The sequence below is a fragment of the Schistocerca piceifrons genome, chromosome 1 (assembly GCF_021461385.2).
Source record: "Schistocerca piceifrons isolate TAMUIC-IGC-003096 chromosome 1, iqSchPice1.1, whole genome shotgun sequence".
Lineage (NCBI taxonomy): Eukaryota > Metazoa > Arthropoda > Insecta > Orthoptera > Acrididae > Schistocerca > Schistocerca piceifrons.
In genome coordinates, this window is record NC_060138.1 from 569,590,670 (window position 1) to 569,613,173 (window position 22,504).

Here is a 22,504-nt window from a genome sequence, read left to right on the forward strand (position 1 = left end):
GCCGCCGTATTGCAAGTCCAAAAGTTTACGTCACTTCGGTGACTTGAGAGTCAATGATAATGAAAATGGTCATGAAGGACACACGACACCCAGTCTCCTGCCGGAAATCGAACCAGGGCCCCCTGCGAGGTAGGCGGTAACGCTTCCAATTTTTTTTTTTAATCTCATTTTGCTTTTTTTTCGTTCGTTGCATCTGCTCGGGGCGGACGTCGCTTGACACCTGTCTCAGTTCGTCGTTGATCCATTAACTCAGTTTTTTTATTACAGAGGGGAGCTAACCTTCTGACCGAACACGCTGAGTTACTGTGCCGGCATCGCTACGCTACAGAGGTGGACACAGAGATGGTAATCATCTAACCTGGGTGGCAGAAGCAGCGAGATAGGCGTTCCGCTTCACGGTCTGGTTTACTGCGTACGCTCCTAGCAGAGTCAACAAAAATATATTGCTTCGTCTTACGTGTATCTTGCGAAAAGACCATGAAGTTAAAATTAGGGAGATCCCAGCCTACAGGGAGGTTTACCGGGAATCGTTCTTCCCACGAATTATTTGCGACTGAAACAGGAAAAAGGGGAAGTGAAAGTGGTCTTCCGCCACACACCGCGGAATACAGATGTTAATATTGACGAAAAAGTTGGTAACCTGATATCAGCCTTTAAGCCTCGTTTCACTGATTTTCACAAGATAAAGCCATTGCTAGCCTTACCTAGCAATCTTTTTGCCGTTTTGCCACGAAGTGCATCAGAACCACTGCAATCGCTGTGTCGACAGAAACAATTATAAGCTGGTAAATAATGCATTAATATTAGCTAGCCTCTTTGGATCAACTTATGTATGTGAAGAAACTTTTTCCGTAACGAAGATTAACAAATCAAAAAATACGAACCATTAGACAAATGACAATTTAAAGTCAATTTTGCGCTTTTCTACTACAACAATCAAACTTCAAAGTATTTGCGAAATCAGTGGAGTGTCTTCCTTCAAAATAAATTGTGCAAATAATGTTTCAAGTACGTTGTTGTAGTTATATTTATTACATAAATTACTAAATAAGAATGAGTATCTGTGAAACAAAAGATGTGACCTTCTCTTACATAGTCACTATGAGGGGTTTACGGACCATGGTACTAGCAAGTTTGTACACCCCTGGTCTAATTATACCAGTCCAAGGTACAGGCGGACATTTTGTATTCTGCTTTGTCAACTTTGGAGGAGGACAGCAGTAATTTACGGAACTAAAGTGTCAACAAGACTTTGAATTAAATATTAACACACTTTTCCTTCATCAGGGGCTGTTGTTATTCAAGTTATTTGGGAAACTTATCTAATTTTGGTGAACGAATACTGTTTAACTGGTGTAAAACTTATTTGACGGCGATTAGTCAACAATTTTGCAATAACTGAATAGATGTAAGTTGCCTTTTATCATGTCGGATCAATTAATTTCATAAATCTGTGGTCTCAATCACAGTTTGAAAGTTTTCTTGGAGACAATGATAGCGAAAACGGTGATTTGATTTTTTCTTTACTTGGTAATAAGATTGTTTAAAATTGTCTCTGTTCTGTTATATTTAGTCTAATACAGTAGTCAGACGGAAAACAGTCTCTTGCAGCCACTTGATATTCTTTCATTGTAGGATGTTATGATGCCTAGAAGCTACGTGCAGAAATCAGAAAAACAAACATGGGATCCTGTTTCGATGGCACTGGCAACATTATCTGCTTAGGTATGGAAAATTGGTTACAATGTACACCTTCAGAAAAATGCATGTGGTTCCTATACATTACTTACTTTTTCACTAAAAAATATTTGATATGATACCTTGTAATACGTAGAATTTCTCGTTGACTGGCCACATTACATTCTTCCCACCCCCTCCCCCTCCCCCTGCTTTTGTGGCTCAAGGTGTCGCCCCACAATGCCATTATGTCGATATTGCCTCTTGAGCGAAAACGTTTGGCTAAAAAGTGCTAAGTCACATCACTCGTGTATACACTTTTTTAATTCAGAGATACTTCCGTTCGTTTCAATAAAGATGATTTTATTGTCATCAGTTAAATATAAAAAAACGTTCCAGCATTTAACCTGTGGCTTAGTTATCTTATTACCAAGTAAAGAAAAAATCAAATCACCGTTTTCGCTATCATTGTCTCCAAGAAAACTCAAACTGCGATTGAGACCACAGATTTATGAAATTAATTGTTGAAACTACAAATTTCATATCATGTTCAATACCTGTTTTCTCTGGGCAGAAAGTCTCCTGTTGGAGTTTAATTGTATCATATAATCAGCGTGCACTCTTAAATGTGTTTTACTAACTATACCGATCCAGAATTAGTTCCTTCCCTGGAAGGAGCACCATCAGTCGTAACACCTACTAACTTACGTGATGCAAATCAATGTTGAACACTGTTCCAAGGGCCCAGTGAACATATCACTACCCTTAGTTTGCCCTGATAATGATCTCATTCCAGTCAACTCTTCACATACTTCAAATTTGTGCGTTATCCCAGCGCAAATGCCAACATTTGGGGTGTGGAGGCTATGTCCATTGACTCATCGATAACCAGTGAAAAGTAAGCAAATTTTTCTTTGAGCAAGTTTTTGACTGGTCCTTTATGTTTGCCAGGATTTCAGTAATTCTGCTTTACACAGTCACAAATCTTTTTAGCAGCTACCCCAAAAAGCCGGCAACTTTCTCCTATAAGGCGAGATATTTCAAAACTTACTTCTATTGCAATTTCTGAGTCTTTAACAGGTTTTCTGAACATCGCTTGCTGACATACTAATTCTCGTTCCAAGGAAGAATTGTCTGTTTACGCAGTTCTTTTTGCAGTTCAGAAAATGTTATTATTATTATTTCGGTATTTTTATGTTCCGGCACTTGAGTTATCGTCATTCGCCTTCTTGCTTCCAATACAACGTTTTAAGCCTGAATTACAATCACTTAATTTTGTACATTCATTTTAATGCTCTTTTATTCATGATCGAACCAATCTTGTGACACACAACACATTCTGGAGACGGCAAGATGGAGTTGTTATACGGATGGGCCATGGACAGTCCGTCATGTCCAGTAGTCAAGCGAATTATGGCTACTGCTTCTCCTCTTGGTCCATCAGGCACTACCGAGTCGTCCATAGGTTTTTCCAGATCATTTCCTCACATCAACGTTTATTGGGTTGTTTTAATTCTTCTTGAAATGTGTTGTTAATAATGTATTTCACTGCAAAATACGATGTGTTAATTTTTCTATCTGTTTAATTTTTGTGCCCTTTTTGACCAAAAAATTCCATTGCGTTCAAGACACAGTGAGATGGTATCCACTGAACTGCAATTGTCTCGTTTATAGACAGTTAATTACTTCTTGGTCTTCTTCAACTTGACCTTTTTTTGGAACGTTTGTATTGATAACTGCCGATATTGTTGCTCTGGAATCACAAAATAAACTGCTTCGTTGAATGTGTATAAATACTTGTTTAGTTGACTTGGTGCAGTTCTGATGGCTGCAACCTGACTTTAAAAACTTGAGTGACTCCTTAAGTTGTTGTATTCCTTTGGGATAGCTAAAACACTTGTGCAAATAAGACAAATGATATTATTGAGCGATTGTACAAAGAAATATTTGTCGATGCAGTTATCCTGAAACTGCCGCTTCTCATCAAATAATCTGCGTTTCCTGCGTGCTCCTGCTTTACTCATTCCAAATGGGGCTGAATCTTCATAACAACGCCTATGAAGAGAAAACCAAAAATAATCCTACACAAAAAACACTGCATAAAATTTTCTTGTATTATTGTTGATGGGTGATCATGAAGTAAATACTTGAGGGTACACAGAAATACGTAAAATTGTCGTAAAAATTTCAACACACTAATGAGTAAGCTGAGGAAGCTCACCGATGTAAGGTGTTTACTGTGCGAGGGACATTCGGTAAGTAATGCACCACTTTTTTTGTCAGCCAGTTTAGTTTGAAAAAATGCAGAACTTGCTGTCGGACATCTTGGGACAATCTGTCTTCAGTCCCTAGTTTCATGAGGTCAGATAGGTGGCAGTACTATAAGAAGGCTTCAAAATGGCGTCTGTCACTGAAGTGTTGATACTGAGTTTCTTTTGGCGGAAAACCAGAGTATCGCAGATATTCATAGGCGCTTGCGCAGAACGTCTACAGTGACCTGGCAATGAACAAAAGCACGGTGATCGTTGGGCAAGGCTTCTGTCACCATCGCAACAAGGTTGTGCAAACCTGTCCGATCTCCTGCGTGCCAGCCAGCCGCACACAGCTGTGAATTCAGTAATGTTGGAACGTCCGGACACTCTCATTAGAGGTAACCGAAATATCACAATCAAACACCATGCTGCTCAACTGGATGTCTCAATTGGTAGTGCTGATAGATTAGTCCACCATTTGGGATAGGCCTGCTCAAAGGTGTGTGCCCACTAAGATCCTCGTCGCTTAAGACCGTAGAGAGCAATGAAAGAAAATCTGTACAGAGTTGCTTGTGCGTTACGAGGATGATTTTGCCAATTTTTTGTCGAACATCTTTACAAGCGATGAAACATGGGTTCGTCACTTTGAACCATAAAAAATGGCAAACCATGGCGTAGCGCCACGCCACCTCTCCCCCGAAGAAAAAGTTCAACACCCTCAGCCAGTAAAGTCATGGCGATGGTCTCATGGGACTCGGAAGGGGTTATACTGCTTGATGTCCTGCCTCATGGTGCAACAACCAACTTTGAAGCGTACCGTGTTATCCACAGGAAATTGAAGAAACGACTTCAGTGCGTTCGCCACCACAAAAATGCAAATGAACTTCTCCTTCCCCTGACAATGCAAGGCCTCACACAAGTCTGCGCACCTGACAGGAGCTCACAAAATTTCATTCAACTGTTCTTCCTCATCCACCCTACAGTCTGGATCAAACATCTTTCGTCTTTCATCAGTTTGGCCTAATGAAGGATGCATCCCATAGGAAGCAGTGCATGAATGATGGGGAGGTTATTGATGTAGCAAGACGTTGGCTCCGTCGTCGACCATTAGAATGGTACCATTCATGCATACAGGGCCTCCCAGTAAGGTGGTGTGAGGCCATCACACTGACCGGACAATATGTTGAAACACAGGGTTTTATAACTAGAAGAGTGGGGAATAATATGGTGTATTGGAATCCTGAATAAAACCAACCTGAAAAATGTATTGCATTACTTATTGAACACCCATCATAGAATACAAGAACTACTGACAACTGAACAATGTGTTACCCTGCTGACGCTCGTGTAGCCCTTGTTGTCCTTAGTTCATAAGAGCCCTGAGACAAGTTATTATTACGAGTTGGTATCCCCCTGTCCCAGTGCCACCTAGACTGGCGTGGCTCAAAAGAACTGAATTCTGCAACAACCTATGAGCAACTTTCTGGAAAGGAATGAACGATAATAAAAAAAAGTTCGCAAGAACGAATGGTGTGCAGACGAGCCAACATCAGATCAATGGCAGCCCACAGGTTACTCACTGTCTGTGCTTTCCTTATGTATACTGACACTCATGTGTGAAGTTTGTTTTGATACAGTATTTAACTCAACAAACCTTGTAATTAACGGATTTACCAAAAAATCAGATAGGACGATTGTACCGAATCGCAAGTCGCTTGGTATTGTTCCCACAGTACCATTTAATTTAGACACTTTATTAGTCATTCCTCAGTCTTGTCTTTGAGATTCGGTACAGTAATATGCTTTTCAAGCTTGGCATTGTTGTTGTTGTTGTGGTCTTCAGTCCAGAGAGTAGTTTGATGCAGTTCTCCATGCTACTCTACCCAGTGCAAGCTTCTTCATCTCCGAGAACTACTGCAACCTGCATCCTTCTGAATCTGCTTAGTGTAGTCATTTCTTGGTCTCCCTCTACGATTTTTACCCTCCACGCTGCCCTCCAATGCTAAATTTGTGATCCCTTGATGCCTCAGAACATGTCCTACCAACTGGTCCCTTCTTCTTGTCAAGTTGTGCCACAAACTCCTCTTCTCCCCAATTATATTCAATACCTCCTCATTAGTTATGTGATCTACCCATCTAATCTTCAGCATTCTTCTGTAGCACCATATTTCGAAAGCTTCTATTCTCTTCTTGTCCAAACTATTTGTCGTCCATGTTTCACTTCCATACACTCCATGCAAATACTTCCAGGAAAGACTTCCGGCCGGCCGAAGTGGCCGTGCGGTTAAAGGCGCTGCAGTCTGGAACCGCAAGACTGCTACGGTCGCAGGTTCGAATCCTGCCTCGGGCATGGATGTTTGTGATATCCTTAGGTTAGTTAGGTTTAACTAGTTCTAAGTTCTAGGGGACTAATGACCTCAGCAGTTGAGTCCCATAGTGTTCAGAGCCATTTGAACCATTTGAAAGACTTCCTGATACTTAAATCTATACTTGATGTTAACAAATCTCTCTTCTTCAGAGACGCTTTCCTTGCCATTTCCAGTCTACATTTTATATCCTCTCTACATCGGCTGTCATCAGTTATTTTGCTCCCCAGATAACAAAACCCGTCTACTACCTTAAGTGTCTCAATTTCTAATCTAATTCCCTCAGCATCACCCGACTTAATTAGACTACATTCCATTATCCTTGTTTTGCTTTTGTTGATGTTCATCTTAAATTCTCCTTTCAAGACACTGTCCATTCTGTTCAACTGCTCTTCCAGGTCCTTTACTGTCTCTGTCAGAATTACAATGTCATCAGCAAACCTCAAACTTGGCGTTAGTTGTTTTTAATTCAGCTTTAGGGCATTCCCTTGCTTGTTTAACTCTGCTTTTAATTTTATTTTTAACTCAGTACACATGCTCTCTGCGTTATTATTTAATTCAACAATTGTTTGTTTCGTGCTTCATCCAGAGACTTTGCAAAATTAATACCTTCAGCTTCTACACTCCCATTTAATTCAGTATTTAAATCAGTTTTATTTGCATCTATCTTAGCATTAAATTGTTCTGTAAAGGTTTTGAATAACTCTTCTACATGCTCATCCATGCTCCTAATCAGTATTGAGCTAAAGTGAGCGTGACAATAAATTTATAACTAATTTTGCTAACAATTTTCACAGTATGTTGCCAACGTTTTTGAACAAATAGTAAATTTTTGATTATTAAGACCCTCTCTTAATTATTCCACAATACACACACACCAATAGAAACAGCTTGAAGTAAATACAACTCACCAAACAATGCTTGTGTTATATTCTTCGACATTAGTGTATTCAATGGATTTAATGATCGTTCACTGACCACGCAATTCTTTTTAATGCGTTTTCATTGCAATGACTTGGTAATGACTTCTGCACTGCCCTAATCTGGGCTGTTGAGCCCGTTTCTAAGTACAACAATATATTTCGCTGAAATTTTTCTTCAGAACTGTTACTTTCTTTTTAAATCGTATTTACTTAATTCTTCTCATGCCAGTTTCTTCACTTTACAAGCACAGACGTATTCTGGGTCCTGTCACTACCATAAGGAAGTGTTCCCTCGTGTAACATGTGAATGTGCTGTGATAAAATTTTACGATCGCCATGAATTATTAATTCTGACATTCTACCTTTTGCTTCGACGCTCAGAATAACAATGCGCATATCTTCATCGCTGCATTTTTATTTCTGCATATTCCTTCTATTCTGGTAGTTTAAATTTTTACTCAGTTCTAGAACTCTACTAAATGGTTAAACCATTTCTGCAGAAATACTGAACTATTGACTCTTATTTACAACCAAGAAAGTCTTCATAATAACTCGTGCTAATACGTGGACTCTGTATGATGTTGCACAAATGTCTGCTCTAGAATATTAACAACATTCAGCTTCCTCTCTTGTTCTCTTGCTGTACCGCTAATGCTGATTATCTCTGGCTGAACAAACCACTACTACTCGTTGCTGTAAGGCGCATCTTCAATCCGGGGTGAGACTGCATGAAATAAACCACGCGGATCGGCAGCTACCGTAAAGTGTGATAAATCAGCTATCGCCGCACCAGAGTAGGAATACTTGTCCATCACACCATATTACATGCACAGACAAAGCGAAACTATCCAACAATAAGCAAGTCTAAACTCACTATTCCAACTTAGGCTGATCAGATTTCAAAGAGAAAAAACGTGGACGCCTGTGTTTATACTTCTTACTTAACTTCATTACTACACGTTTTCCTTTTTGTCAGTTATCGTGATTATGAAATCAATAATAGCACTATGACGATGCAGCAGCTGAAACACTCATAGGAAGGATACATCTTCATTTTGTGAAATGGAAAGGAAAGTGTTGGTACATTACACATAAATATAATTCTTTTCTTCAGAAATAAAATAGATTGTTATACGCTGTTTATTGTTATAGCCTGGATGCGTTTTCTGCAATGTTTATAGTCACTTACTATTTTAAACAGGGATAATTTGTTAATTCTAAAAGCTATGTAATATTTCTAATCAAAAAAAGATAAAATGGAAAATTTCATCCTTAAGATTTACCTTTGCTATATTTATCAGAAGAATGAGAAAGAAGATAATCATAAAATTCTCTGCAAGATGAACTGAAATGAATTTTTATAATAGCTGTCATTCATTCTTTAACGTTTCATTGATTGAACACTTCCACTTGGGTGTTTTCAACAGACACAATGGTTTCTGAGTTCCATATTCACATTTACTGTTTGCTAACAATAGTAGTGGTAACTTTGTCCTCACAGCTGATCATCCGCCAGCTTTCATTTCTAAGTGTTGTCAGTTGTCCCAAAAATCGGTAGACTTGAAGTTTTGTCACTGAGCGAGTGATATCTTCCAACAATACATCACTCTTTCGTTTAACTGCAGACTGTTAGGGCATGCCAAACAATCTATGAATATAAAAGGCAATGTCCTGATTGATTGCCATCATCGCCCAGCCCAAACCGCTACGGACAGAAACTTGACTTTGGAGAAGGTGTGGATCGTATACCATAGGCGTTACTGAAGTAACGACTTTTCGAACTTCCTATCGTAAGGGGGTGAAATAGGGGATTAAAGTTTTTTATTCTTTTTATTATTATTCTTTTAATGACGGTATTAAGGCAATTTCGAAGCTAGGCATCATACGAAAATTGATGTTCGGTTTCTCCATCAGCATTTTTGGAAATTTAATCCTATGTGGGTGAAATAGTGGGTCAAAGATTTTTTTGGAAATATATCGTTATTAAAGAACTACTAAAGTATTTTTGAACCTACATCTATGAACACTAGTATTTGACTTCTCAGTTAAAAATTTAAAAAAAAATAATTGTTTCAATTTTTTTGGAAATTGAACCCCTAAGGGGGTGAAATACAGGATGAGATCTTTTATGAAAATATTTTACTATGAAAGCATTTTTAAATCTAAATCTATGAAAATTTAAATTTGGCTTCTCAGAAATAAAAAATATGTGCTTCACTGTTTTTGGAAATTCAGCCCCTATGGGGATAAAACAGGGGATGAAAGTTTTTATGGAAATATTTCATTGCACAAGCAGTTTTTCAAGCTAAATCTATGAAAATTTGTATTTGACTTCTCTACTAGAAATAGAACATACTGATGTCACTGTTCTTGGAAATTCAATCCCTAAAGGGGAGAAATAGGGGGTGAAATGTTTTATTAAAATATTTCATTGTAAAAGCGTTTTTCAAACTTAACTCTTTGAAAATTGGTGTTCTGCTTCTCAGTTAGAGAGGAAAAAAACATGTTTGTTTTTGAAAATTCAATCCTGAAGATGGTGATATAGGGTCATACCGATTCACTGACTCATCATTGCCCAGCCCACACTGCTGAGGATAGAAACTTGAAGTTTGGAGATGGTGTGGATCTTATAGAAGTAGGAGTCGTACAAGAAGGGATTGTCCGAAATTCCACTCTTAAGGGTGTGAAATAAGGAACGAAAGACATTTGAAAGTATATCGTTATTAAGAGAATTTTGAAGCTAGAACTACGAAAAATAGTATGTGGTTTCACAGTCAGAAAATAAAAAATACATGTTTCACCATTTTTGGAAATTCAAGCACTAAGGGAATAAATAGTGGGTAAAAAGTTTTTTGGAAAATAAATAATTACTAAATAACTACTAAAGGATATTTAAGGCTACATCTATGACTACTGATATTTGACTTCTCAGTTAGAAACAAAAAAAAAAAAGAAAGAAACAAGTGTTATAGTGTTTCCAGAAATTCAATGCCTTAGGGAACGCATTATGGGATGAAAATTTTTAAGAAAATATTTGTTACATTAAAAAAATTTTAAAGCTAAATTTATGAAAATTGGCATTTCACATCTTAGTTAAATGTAAAGACATTTTCTTAGCAGATGAAAATTGCAATGGAAATATCTTCACAAGAACGCAAAAGGCACGATTAAAAAAAACTTTGTACTCTAGCTATCAGTATCACTTTTTGTCAGAAGTACATTTGGAAAAGACCATGCTTATATGGCCCTAAATAGCGTGAAAAATTTTGGTGTTTACAGTTTGTGAACAACGTAAACATTCGAGTAAATAAAAACAAAAAACAAAATCTCTGCTGGCCATACAGCCTACACGTGAGCGAAGCAACGGGCACTAAGCTAAAGCTCGCGTCACCTAGGAAGGCGCTTCCACACATAGGGGCGGAGCGCAAAGGAACCGTGGGGGGATGAGAACTGCTCATGCGCAGCAGGAGAGAGTGGTCAAACTAAGTCCATGTTGCCGAACTGCATTGCTGCGGAAACAGTCAGGCTCGTTTGCATACGGTACATTGTATTATACGTTCAGATCTATGAAGGGAATAATAAATATTAAAACCAATTTCGATCAATCATCAGTAGAGAAATATTAATTCACATCTAATTCACGTTCACTGCTTCACAGATTTATTCTGCGTGATATCGGGAGATGAGAATTGCTGACACAGCTTTGTGAAGACGAAGTACGATTTTTCTCAAAACGACATTGAATCTGCTTGCAATAATTACGATTTATTGCGATTTGAACTGCATTACATGTAAAAATTTAATATCCAACAAAATTAACTTCAAGCACAAACTGAAATCATTATATTTGCTTGACAACTGCTTCTGCTCAATAGAATTTTTAAAAATGTGTAAGGCGTGTGTGTGTGTGTGTGACGATAGTTAAGTGTAATCACTGCTTGTAAAAAAGAATTAGTGGTAGAAAAGACTAATGTAAAAGAGTATCTTAAAAATGGTCAATAAGTTGTCATATTTTTCGTTATTAATGGGCATTATGAGAGTAAACTAACACGTTAGATATTACAGCGAGAGACCGTATTTATAATCTATTGAACAAGCAAACAGTTAATCGTCATTCGCGAATAACTCCAGGGAATCTGACCGATAACATCGAAAATCACCGATATCTCGACAAGTAACAGTTACTGTCATTTTATGGCCTTAGCCAGTTCGTGCCTTGAAAATGACAGAGGTTTACAACATGGTGGGAGAACCTTAACTTCTCCCTGGGCAATATGTTGAACATTATAGTCTGCATAATTAAAAGGATACAAAGTCCTAATCAAGAAGGCTAGGAAGTTCTCATTATTGTGTATGAAACTGATATGTTGACAAACACATTTTTTTTATTAAACCACAAGTCTTTAAGAAAGTTCCGAAGTCTACATCGTAACACCATCGTCACTTCTGTCTGAGTCTGTTTCCAAACAATCTGATATTAAATTTACGATTATAGGTTCAAGGCTTATATCCATCGTCACTTCCTTGGCAAATTCTTCTCTCTGAAGCTTTTCAGCATGCCACACAGTCTGTGCCCACGCTATAGCTGGGATGTTGTCTGTTGTCTTGTTGTCTATTGCCTCATGCACAAGCGGTTCACTGTATGTTATCGTGAATGTTTTTTTTTTTTCTCCCACATAACCTTAAAATCCTCTGCCCACATTAATTCAATGGGGCTACAATGACAGCGACGCATGGGTAAATGCAAAACTGCGCCGACCGGTGTGGCCGAACGGTTCTAGGCACTTCAGTTTGGAACCGCGGTCGCAGGTTCGAATCCTGCCTTGGGCATGGATGTGTATAATGTCCTTAGATTAGTTAGGTTTAGGTAGTTCTAAGTTCTAGGGCACTGATGACCTCAGCTGTTAAGTCCCATAGTGCTCAGAGCCATTTGAACCAATTTTGCAAAACTGCGTGATCCCATTCAGGCGCAAGGAAGTCAAGTTTGTACAGTCAAGTTTGTACATTCTGTCACGAGTCTGGTTTATAAGGTGCTTAATATTCTTATTTTTAAGCTGGGGAAAAATATCTGTTTTTCTGGTGCTTGTACTTGATTTTTTTTCTCTGTGAGAATTGAATTATAACTGGCAACGACCTACTTTGAAGCAAAGTATGACAAGAATCGTGAATCACGTCACGAAACTGACGGCATTCATTGCCGAATGGTAATCACTGCTGTTTTTCTTGCACGTAAATACAAGTTTATTCTCAGAAACAAAACCAGAAGAAGAGTCAGCATGCATAATAATTATCTGGGTTATCTGAGAACCCATCCATGTGAGAACTTTAAAACCGTAAGTCATTTTCCAACAGATCTTCTTGGAATGATCCTAACTGACACACGTTTCATCAAGGTAATACACTGTTGAACTACCTCCTTCTCTTGTATCGTGAATCTTTATATGGAATATAGTTCATGCTGCACCTAGGTCATTTCTTTGAATTAAAAACTCTCTTCTTAACATATCTGGAACCAGAATCTCTTAAAATTCCTTACCTTGGCAAAGCGCTCACCATTGAAGCCTGCATAGCTGTAAAACGTTTTTGTTAATGTCGGGCATTCATCATTCACATGGAGCACTTTAAAACATCATTGTTAAAACTATCCGTTTGTGTTACAGGTTCCTCGCAATTTTGATGCTTTCCAGGCGACACGAAACCAACTGTTTCTACATTCTCTACAGCTCTGACAATTTTCTCTTTAATCAGCGTTGTGGGTAAAATCTTCTCAGGTATTGTCGAAAGGAAAGTGCGAGTATTAGTTGCGGACCAACTGGATGAAAATCAGTGTGCGTTTAGGCCTCTTAGAGGTTGTCAGGACCAGATCTTTAGCTTACAGCAAATAATGGAGAAGTGTTATGAGTGGAACAGGGAATTGTATCTATGCTTTATAGATCTAGAAAAGGCATACGACCGGGTTCCTAGGAGGAAGTTATTGTCTGTTCTACGAGATTATGGAATAGGAGACAAACTTTCGCAAGCAATTAAAGGTCTACATGGATAGTCAGGCAGCAGTTAGAGTTGACGGTAAATTGAGTTCATCGTTCAGAGTAGTTTCTGGAGTAAGACAAGGCTGCAACCTATCTTCACTGTTGTTCGTATTATTTATGGATCATATGTTGAAAACAATAGACTGGCTAGGTGAGATTAAGATATGTGAACACAAAATAAGCAGTCTTGCATATGCGGATGACTTAGTTGTGATGGCAGATTCGATTGAAAGTTTGCAAAGTAACATTTCAGAGCTAGATCAGAAATGTAAGGACTATGGTATGAAGATTAGCATCTCCAAAACGAAAGTAATGTCAATAGGAAAGAAATATAAACGGATTGAGTGCCAAATAGGGGGAACAAAGTTAAAACAGGTGGACGGTTTCAAGTACTTAGGATGCATATTCTCACAGGATGGCAACATAGTAAAAGAACTGGAAGCGAGGTGTAGCAAAGCTAATGCAGTGAGCGCTCAGCTACGATCTACTCTCTTCTACAAGAAGGAAGTCAGTACCAAGACTAAGTTATCTGTGCACCGTTCAATCTTTTGGCCATCTTTGTTGTATGGGAGCGAAAGCTGGGTGGATTCAGGTTACCTTACCAACAAAGTTGAGGTTACGGATATGAAAGTAGCTAGGATGATTGCAGGTACTAGTAGATGGGAACAATGACAGGAGGGTGTCCATAATGAGGAAATCAAAGAAAAACTGGGAATGAACTCTATAGATGTAGCAGTCAGGGCGAACAGGCTTAGATGGTGGGGTCATGTTACACGCATGGGAGAAGCAAGGTTACCCAAGAGACTCATGGGTTCAGCAGCAGAGGGTAGGAGGAGTCAGGGCAGACCAAGGAGAAGGTACCTGGATTCGGTTAAGAATGATTTTGAAGTAATAGGTTTAACATCAGAAGAGGCACCAATGTTAGCACTGAATAGGGGATCATGGAGGAATTTTATAAGGGGGCTATGCTCCAGACTGAACGCTGAAAGGCATAATCAGTCTTAAATGATGATGATGATTCCCTTTAAATTTCTCTTGACCGACACCATATGGTTCTTGAGTTAATTCTTGTTTTTTCCAATGTCAACAGTATGAGACCTGCTTTTAAATTCACGTTTGAAAAATTTATAAATGCGGTAAATAATCCACCTCGCCTGCTTGTGAAGCACTTCACGTTCACTGCCGTCACCTGACTTCTTTTAAAATCGCATTTAAACATTTACAGGATACACATTCACACCTATACTGTTACAATAAACAAAGAAAGGAAGCAAACAAATGGATAGTTGAAAGAATAATTCGGTTGTCGTGAAGTGCATCAACAGTGCAGTATGTAGGAGCGAGATTCTCGCTGTCTAGCTGTAACTGTCTGGTAGGCGCTCGGAAAGAGAATGAATATTATAGGCCGCCAGTTGCAAGTGGAGGGGGATGTGCAGAAATCACATTCTTCACACACACAATGAACTTCACATGCTGCAATACCGTTAGGAGAAATGTCATAAGTGATGCTCCTTTGTACCTACTTTGGTTTGGGCTCTATTTGTCTTGAGGGCCATAAAAAAAAGTGGAAGGTCAGTAAGTTACGGGCAGGGGTAGGTAGTAAGTGCTTTTCTTTTCAACATATTTTTCTTTCTTTAGGCATAAGGCGACTTAAACCAGATACAGCAAATATTGTGAAAATGTGTATTTCTATAATGTTCTGCTTCTAGAAAATTTGTTTTTCAGAAATATTCAAGTAACTAAGAAATATTACTGCAAGCATTTTGTTTCTCAAAAAAAAAAAGAAAATGGGCAATTATGTGTCCCAAACTATTTTCTCGGGACACCAGAAGATTTTTCTTAAAACAGGGACCATTCCGACAGAACAGGGACGTGTTATCAGACTATTCAAGTTGAAAAAAAATTTTAGTGACGATCATCATTTGTAGGCACTACAGTATAAACATTCTGCATCACATCACTGTCAACACATTACTGTCAACAGTGACCTCTCCTGCAACTCATAAACTCTTCTGTCAATGAAGATAGGTCAAAGGAATGCAGAAATCCCTAGAAAGCTGAACAATCAGGCAATGAAAAGCGCAGGGAACTGCAATCACATGCATTCTAGTTATGCTAGGTAAGCACACCTCGCTCTATGTAATGAGAGGAAAAGTTACAATTACACTCCTGGAAATGGAAAAAAGAACACATTGACACCGGTGTGTCAGACCCACCATACTTGCTCCGGACACTGCGAGAGGGCTGTACAAGCAATGATCACACGCACGGCACAGCGGACACACCAGGAACCGCGGTGTTGGCCGTCGAATGGCGCTAGCTGCGCAGCATTTGTGCACCGCCGCCGTCAGTGTCAGCCAGTTTGCCGTGGCATACGGATCTCCATCGCAGTCTTTAACACTGGTAGCATGCCGCGACAGCGTGGACGTGAACCGTATGTGCAGTTGACGGACTTTGAGCGAGGGCGTATAGTGGGCATGCGGGAGGCCGGGTGGACGTACCGCCGAATTGCTCAACACGTGGGGCGTGAGGTCTCCACAGTACATCGATGTTGTCGCCAGTGGTCGGCGGAAGGTGCACGTGCCCGTCGACCTGGGACCGGACCGCAGCGACGCACGGATGCACGCCAAGACCGTAGGATCCTACGCAGTGTCGTAGGGGACCGCACCGCCACTTCCCAGCAAATTAGGGACACTGTTGCTCCTGGGGTATCGGCGAGGACCATTCGCAACCGTCTCCATGAAGCTGGGCTACGGTCCCGTACACCGTTAGGCCGTCTTCCGCTCACGCCCCAACATCGTGCAGCCCGCCTCCAGTGGTGTCGCGACAGGCGTGAATGGAGGGACGAATGGAGACGTGTCGCCTTCAGCGATGAGAGTCGCTTTTGCCTTGGTGCCAATGATGGTCGTATGCGTGTTTGGCGCCGTGCAGGTGAGCGCCACAATCAGGACTGCATACGACCGAGGCACACAGGGCCAACACCCGGCATCATGGTGTGGGGAGCGATCTCCTACACTGGCCGTACACCACTGGTGATCGTCGAGGGGACACTGAATAGTGCACGGTACATCCAAACCGTCATCGAACCCATCGTTCTACCATTCCTAGACCGGCAAGGGAACTTGCTGTTCCAACAGGACAATGCACGTCCGCATGTATCCCGTGCCACCCAACGTGCTCTAGAAGGTGTAAGTCAACTACCCTGGCCAGCAAGATCTCCGGATCTGTCCCCCATAGAGCATGTTTGGGACTGGATGAAGCGTCGTCTCACGCGGCCTGCACGTCCAGCACGAACGCTGGTCCAACTGAGGCGCCAGGTGGAAATGGCATGGCAAGCCGTTCCACAGGACTACATCCAGCATCTCTACGATCGTCTCCATGGGAGAATAGCAGCCTGCATTGCTGCGAAAGGTGGATATACACTGTACTAGTGCCGACATTGTGCATGCTCTGTTGCCTGTGTCTATGTGCCTGTGGTTCTGTCAGTGTGATCATGTGATGTATCTGACCCCAGGAATGTGTCAATAAAGTTTCCCCTTCCTGGGACAATGAATTCACGGTGTTCTTATTTCAATTTCCAGGAGTGTATTTCCTCCAGTTCGCATTAATGCCTAACTAGCTTTCGTTGCTACAATTCAGCTGCTTAACTTCTTAATTATCGGCAGCTTTGAGTAAGGTGTGTAGCTCTCCTTCATTGCAATTTCTCCACTTTTAATACTGCGTGGATTCTTTCACATATGTCAGGTGCTGCCTGTCTAGTTAATCAAGTGATTAATTAAATGATGAAGCTGAAACAGTCTAGTTGATAAAAAAACTTGTTTAGTACTGCATCAAAAAAAGACAGAGACTGACACAATACTGACTCTTCCAAATGTGGAACAATAGTGCTCTTCAAGGCTGCTGCTGCTGGTCATTATATAAGCTACATTTTAACCATCACGACGTTAGATCATGCAGTATTTCAATCAGACTTATTAAATTTTACAATAAAGTTTTCACGTACTTTACAAAATTGGTTGTAACATTTGGTTGTACCATTTGTTACAATGCTTAAGAAACATTTAACAGCCGAAATAACTATCTTCATGTCGAAATTATTTGAAATACGTTTCTAGAATAATATTCGAATTACTTTCGTTTATAATTCTGTAAATACAGATTTGCTCTTGCTACTGACATGAATCCTGCATCATTACAATTAGGTGAATGATAATTACTATCAGTTTTCTAAGTACTAATTTTGTGAATAATAGACTATACTTTTATTGATATTGGTTTCGACGTATTTTCAGTTAGTGATGAGATGTCAAGATAAATTAATTATACGTAGTCACAACTAGTCAAAGAATGTCGCCAGATGACTCAATTTCATAAATACACTACACCAGTAGCGTTACAATGTATGCTCATTCACCTACGTGACTTCGCGTAAATTTCGTAATGTAGTATCAGATTCACCAAAATGGTCTGAATCGCTGCTGCCATCAAGTGTCATCCTATTCTGGTACTTTACAGCATGTTACAATTATTACCCCCATATTGTAAGGGATATCTTTTGAAATTTGTTAATAATCATACAGGCAAACATGAAAATTCTAGTTATAAAATCACCATAAAACACAAAAATGAAATTGTCAATGATCCACTTCTAATAGCTAATAAATTTAATGACCATTATATTAACATAGCCCAAAATCTGATCACAACTAAATGCAGTCCAAAGACTACTAGGTGATAACTCCAATAAATGAAAGGACAGCGTATCTATATCCCGTAACACCCAAAGAAGTACAAACGAATATAAGTAAGCTAAAGAATAAAATGAGCAGCAGATTTGATGGTGTCCCTGACAAAATTATTAAGTATAGTAGCCATAATGTTATCTCTCAACTTGTGGACATAATCAATGACTCCATTGTAACTGGTGTCTTTCCAAATAACAGTAATACCAGTTTATAAAATTGATGACAAGTTTGACATTAAAATTTTCAGACCCCTATTATTACTACCTGTATTTTCTAAAATAATTTAAAGAACAGTTTATGGCAGATTGCTAGACTTCCTAAACAAAAATAAAATTCTAGTAAATGCACAGAATGATTTCAGAAAAGGCAAATCTACAAAAACAGTCCTCTTCAATTTCCTAAAACTTGTTTACAAAGCTATTGAGGACAAGGAACTGATCTGTGGGTTCTTTTTAGACTTTTCCAAAGCGTTTGATCGTATAAATAATAATCAACTACTGTTAAAATTATACAATTATGGTATCCATGGTGTTTCCTAAAAGTGGTTCAAGTCATATTTAACTGACAGGAAACAAAGAGAGCAAATTTCTCTAGATGGAAATATGTATCATTCTGAATATAAAATAGTCAATTATGGGGTGCCTCAGGGCTCAGTATAGGGACTATCATTATTCTTGGTTTTTATTAGTGACCTATCACAACAGTTTTCAACAGTTGATACTATATTATTTGCTGATGATACCAGCTTCATTATAAAATGGAAGAATGATTATGAGATGCAGCAAAAAATCGACAAAACAGCGTAAGTGGCAGAAAAATAGCTTAAAGATAACTGTGTAGTTGTCAATGACAAGAAAAATGTATGGATGAACTTCAACCATACAAGGAACAAAAATAGGACCAATGTAAAATTCACATTATCAGATAGCCAAATTCAGCCAAAGAATCATATAGAAATTTTTAGGATTATGGGTGGATGAGCATCTGAGAAGGGAAAAACATGTAAAGCTTAAAGATTGCTGAAATACTGAAACAGTGTTAAGTGCTTATTACACATACATGCACAGTCTACTGTGGAATGGTATATTATTCTGGAGAAATACCACTTCTAAAAAACAGCCTTTTAAGCTTCAAAAGAAAGCTGTAAGGTTAATAAGTGATGTTGCTTACAGAGCATCATGTAGAGGTATCTTTAAGAAATTAAAAATCATGACCTTACCATCTATTTTTACATGTGAAAGTATCTGCTTCATTAAAAACCACCAAGTTTCAGCTTTGAATTATGAGATCCACAAATATCAATCAAGGAACAATGATGACTATCATGGAGATGTGTGCAGAAGATCGATATATCAGGACAGCTGTTCACAAACCAAGAATTCTTTACAGGCCATCGCCACATAACTTAAAAAAATGTCAAACATTAACAAATTTAAAAAAGAACTATAAAGATCTACTAATAAACAACAGCTTCTACAGCATTAATCAATACCTGGAAATTTGCTCAAATCTGTAGGTCTGCTTCATAACTCTATAAACAAAAATTTATCATTATCAAACCACTCCTATATAAAACTAAACTTCTTTTATCAATGCATGTATCTCCTTATACACCTAACTTTTGTGCCATATACTATTATGCCTATTTAAGTAAAGTACTGGTATTTAATAGTTTTAGTAAAATCAATCAAAATGCTTCACTACCTTTTATTTTATCTGTATGACAAGTCATATGTCATTTTGATGATGTACTTCAAGGACACTAATAAATTGAAAAAAAAGTAATAATTTTATATTCTAATTAAGGAGAATAATGTTTTTGTTGTAAAGATGTGTTGATACAAATAATAAGGTTTTGTCCATGATGTAAATATATAATATTTTATACTGTTTTGTACTTTGTCAAGTCCAATACCACGAATGTGAGAATACAGGCACTACATAAAAAAATAAATAAATATATAATTGGATAGATAGAAACATCTATTCACTTAGTGGTGGCAGAACATGCACATAAAGACTGTTGTAATTGGCAAGCTTTTGGAGCCAGTGGCTGCTTTTCAGGCAGAAGGGTTAAAGGGGAAAGAAGAAGGGTGAAGGAAAAGGACAGGGGAGGTCTAGAAAAAGGGATAGATTTTAGGAGAGTCACCCAGAACCATGGGTCATGGAAGACCTACCATATAGGATGAGAAGGAAAGACTGATTGTTCATGACTGCATCAGATGAGATTTGAAAACCTGAAGCTTAAAGGTGGAAGACGGGGTAATATGCAAGACAGAGATTACTACTGAAACGTAAGAGTGAAAAGTTAAGTGCATTGCATGTATCAGAGGTGTGAGGAGGGCGGTGACAAACAGACGGGAAAGACAATGAAAGATGTAGAAAACTAAAATGGACAGATGCAAAGAGTAGTTACAGTGAAGAAATGCTGAGATGTAAGAAATAAATGTAAATTAATGCCAGGTGGGTGGCGAGAACCAAGGACATGTTGTATTGGTGGTAGGTTGGTGCATAGGGCAAGTCTTGCAATGGGGATGGTCACATGGGTAGAACCCATGGGGTAGGGAGATGGGTGCAGACGGAGCATAGGGTCTGACAAGAATATTGCAGAGATTGGGAGGGTGATGGAAAGCTATTCTAAGTGTGGTGGGCAAAATTTCAGACAAAAGTCACCTATAATAGCCCTGTAACTGGCAAAAAACATAAATCAAAGGGAGAACAACTGCAAAGCAACACGTCATATACCAGCTATCATGATGTAAACACTATTTGGCCTTCTACATCTGCATGACTATCGCCAAATTATCAACTAGGTGAGTGGGCATAGGCAGAAGGCGTGTACTGGCAAATTGCAATATCCTGTGGCAGAGCATGCTCTACAACATGACATTCATGACTTTGGTGCCTGTTTCACCACATGAGCTATTTAGATTCTTCCTCCAGACACCAGTTTCTCAGATCTCCGCAGCTGGGAACTAGCACTGCAACATATCCTTGGTTCTCGCCGCCCATCTGGCCTTAATTTATCTTAATTTCCTCTGTCTCAGCATTTCTTTACTGTAACTACTCTTTGCTTCACTCCGTTTTAGTTCTCTGCATATTTCATTGTCTTTCCCATCTATTTTTCACCGCCCCTCTTACACCTCAGATTCATGCAATGCACTTAGCTTTTCACTCTTATTAACTTGTACTCGATGTTTTAGTAGTAATATCTGTTTGCATATTACCCTGACTTCCACCCTTAGGCTCTCAGGTTTTCAAATCTCATCCTATACTGTCCCCAACATTCAGTCTTTCCTTCTCATCCCATATGGTAAGTGTCCCCCGACCCGCGATTCTGAGTGACTATCCCAAAATTTACCCCTTATCCTAGACCACTCCAGTCTTTTTCCTTCATCCTTCTTCTTTCCCCTTCAACCATTGTGTCTGGGGAAGGAGCCACTGGCTCCAAAAGCTTGCCAACTACTACAGTATTTTACGTGTGTGATCTGCTGCTGCTTGGTGAGTAGATTTTTTATCTATCCAATTATATAGTTTTGTCAATAATTGATTGTTTTTGTTGTTAAATAAATAAATAAATAGATGATTGCTAGGTAGGGAGGATGCTGCATCTTATTTTGTTAAAGAAATTTCAGGCATGCTCCAAGGAGTGTGTTTGGGAATCTTACTGTTAATGTTGTATGTTAAGTACCTGATAGGCAATATTAAATCATTGGACTTTTTGAGTATGATACAGTTTCACTGATGATTGACAACATTTTAACTACGTAGGCCTCCTTTGACAGTTTGATGCTCCACCTTTGAAATGCAAGACAGCAGTGATTCTACATAACATGGATTCAACATGTCCCTGGTAGGTTTCCAGACGTCTATGCATAAATCACCCAAGTGCCATAAATTACAGGCTGGTGGTTTCTAACCATGGAAATGGCACATGGTACTGTCCCAGATGTATTATGTTGGGTCCAGATGAGGTAAGTTTGATGGCTATGACATGAAAATGAGTTCATTGGCATACTCCTTGAACCACTGTAGCATAATTTTGGCCTTATGTCACAGACAATTATCTTGCTGGAAGATGCCATTGCCATCAAGGAAAACACCAAGCATTTGAGCAGACAGTAATAACAGTACAGTAATAAATCCCAAGTCAGCTATAGCTATATGACTATTCTTAACTCAGTTTTCTCTAGCCTTCTAAACTTCAGCAGCAAGTAAAAGTTGTAATAAACAGTACTACTATAACATCTGGTTCACCTCATTCTTCTAGTGTTCAAGTTTATGCTTTTTAGCTTGATATTAAATGGAGAGTACTTCGATTGCTTCCAATGTTCTACAAAACAGTAGCCCATATACGTTTTCAGTGAGTCTGTGTTGGTACAACCTTTTCTGAATTTTTAACCTACTGCTTCCTTTGAGAAATTCCTGGTGCAGTTGTCTGCTTCTATTAAGTGCTGATTTTTAAATATTCTTAATTTTTTGTTTTGTTGCATCTGAGAAGAGGCAGAAAGA

General features: G+C 38.9%; 1 protein-coding gene across 1 annotated transcript in view; it reads left to right on the plus strand.

Annotated features, from left to right (window-relative positions):
• LOC124751648 (protein sneaky) overlaps positions 1-22,504 on the plus strand; it is a 265,977-nt gene that overhangs the window by 64,860 nt on the left and 178,613 nt on the right. The window lies entirely within an intron of this gene.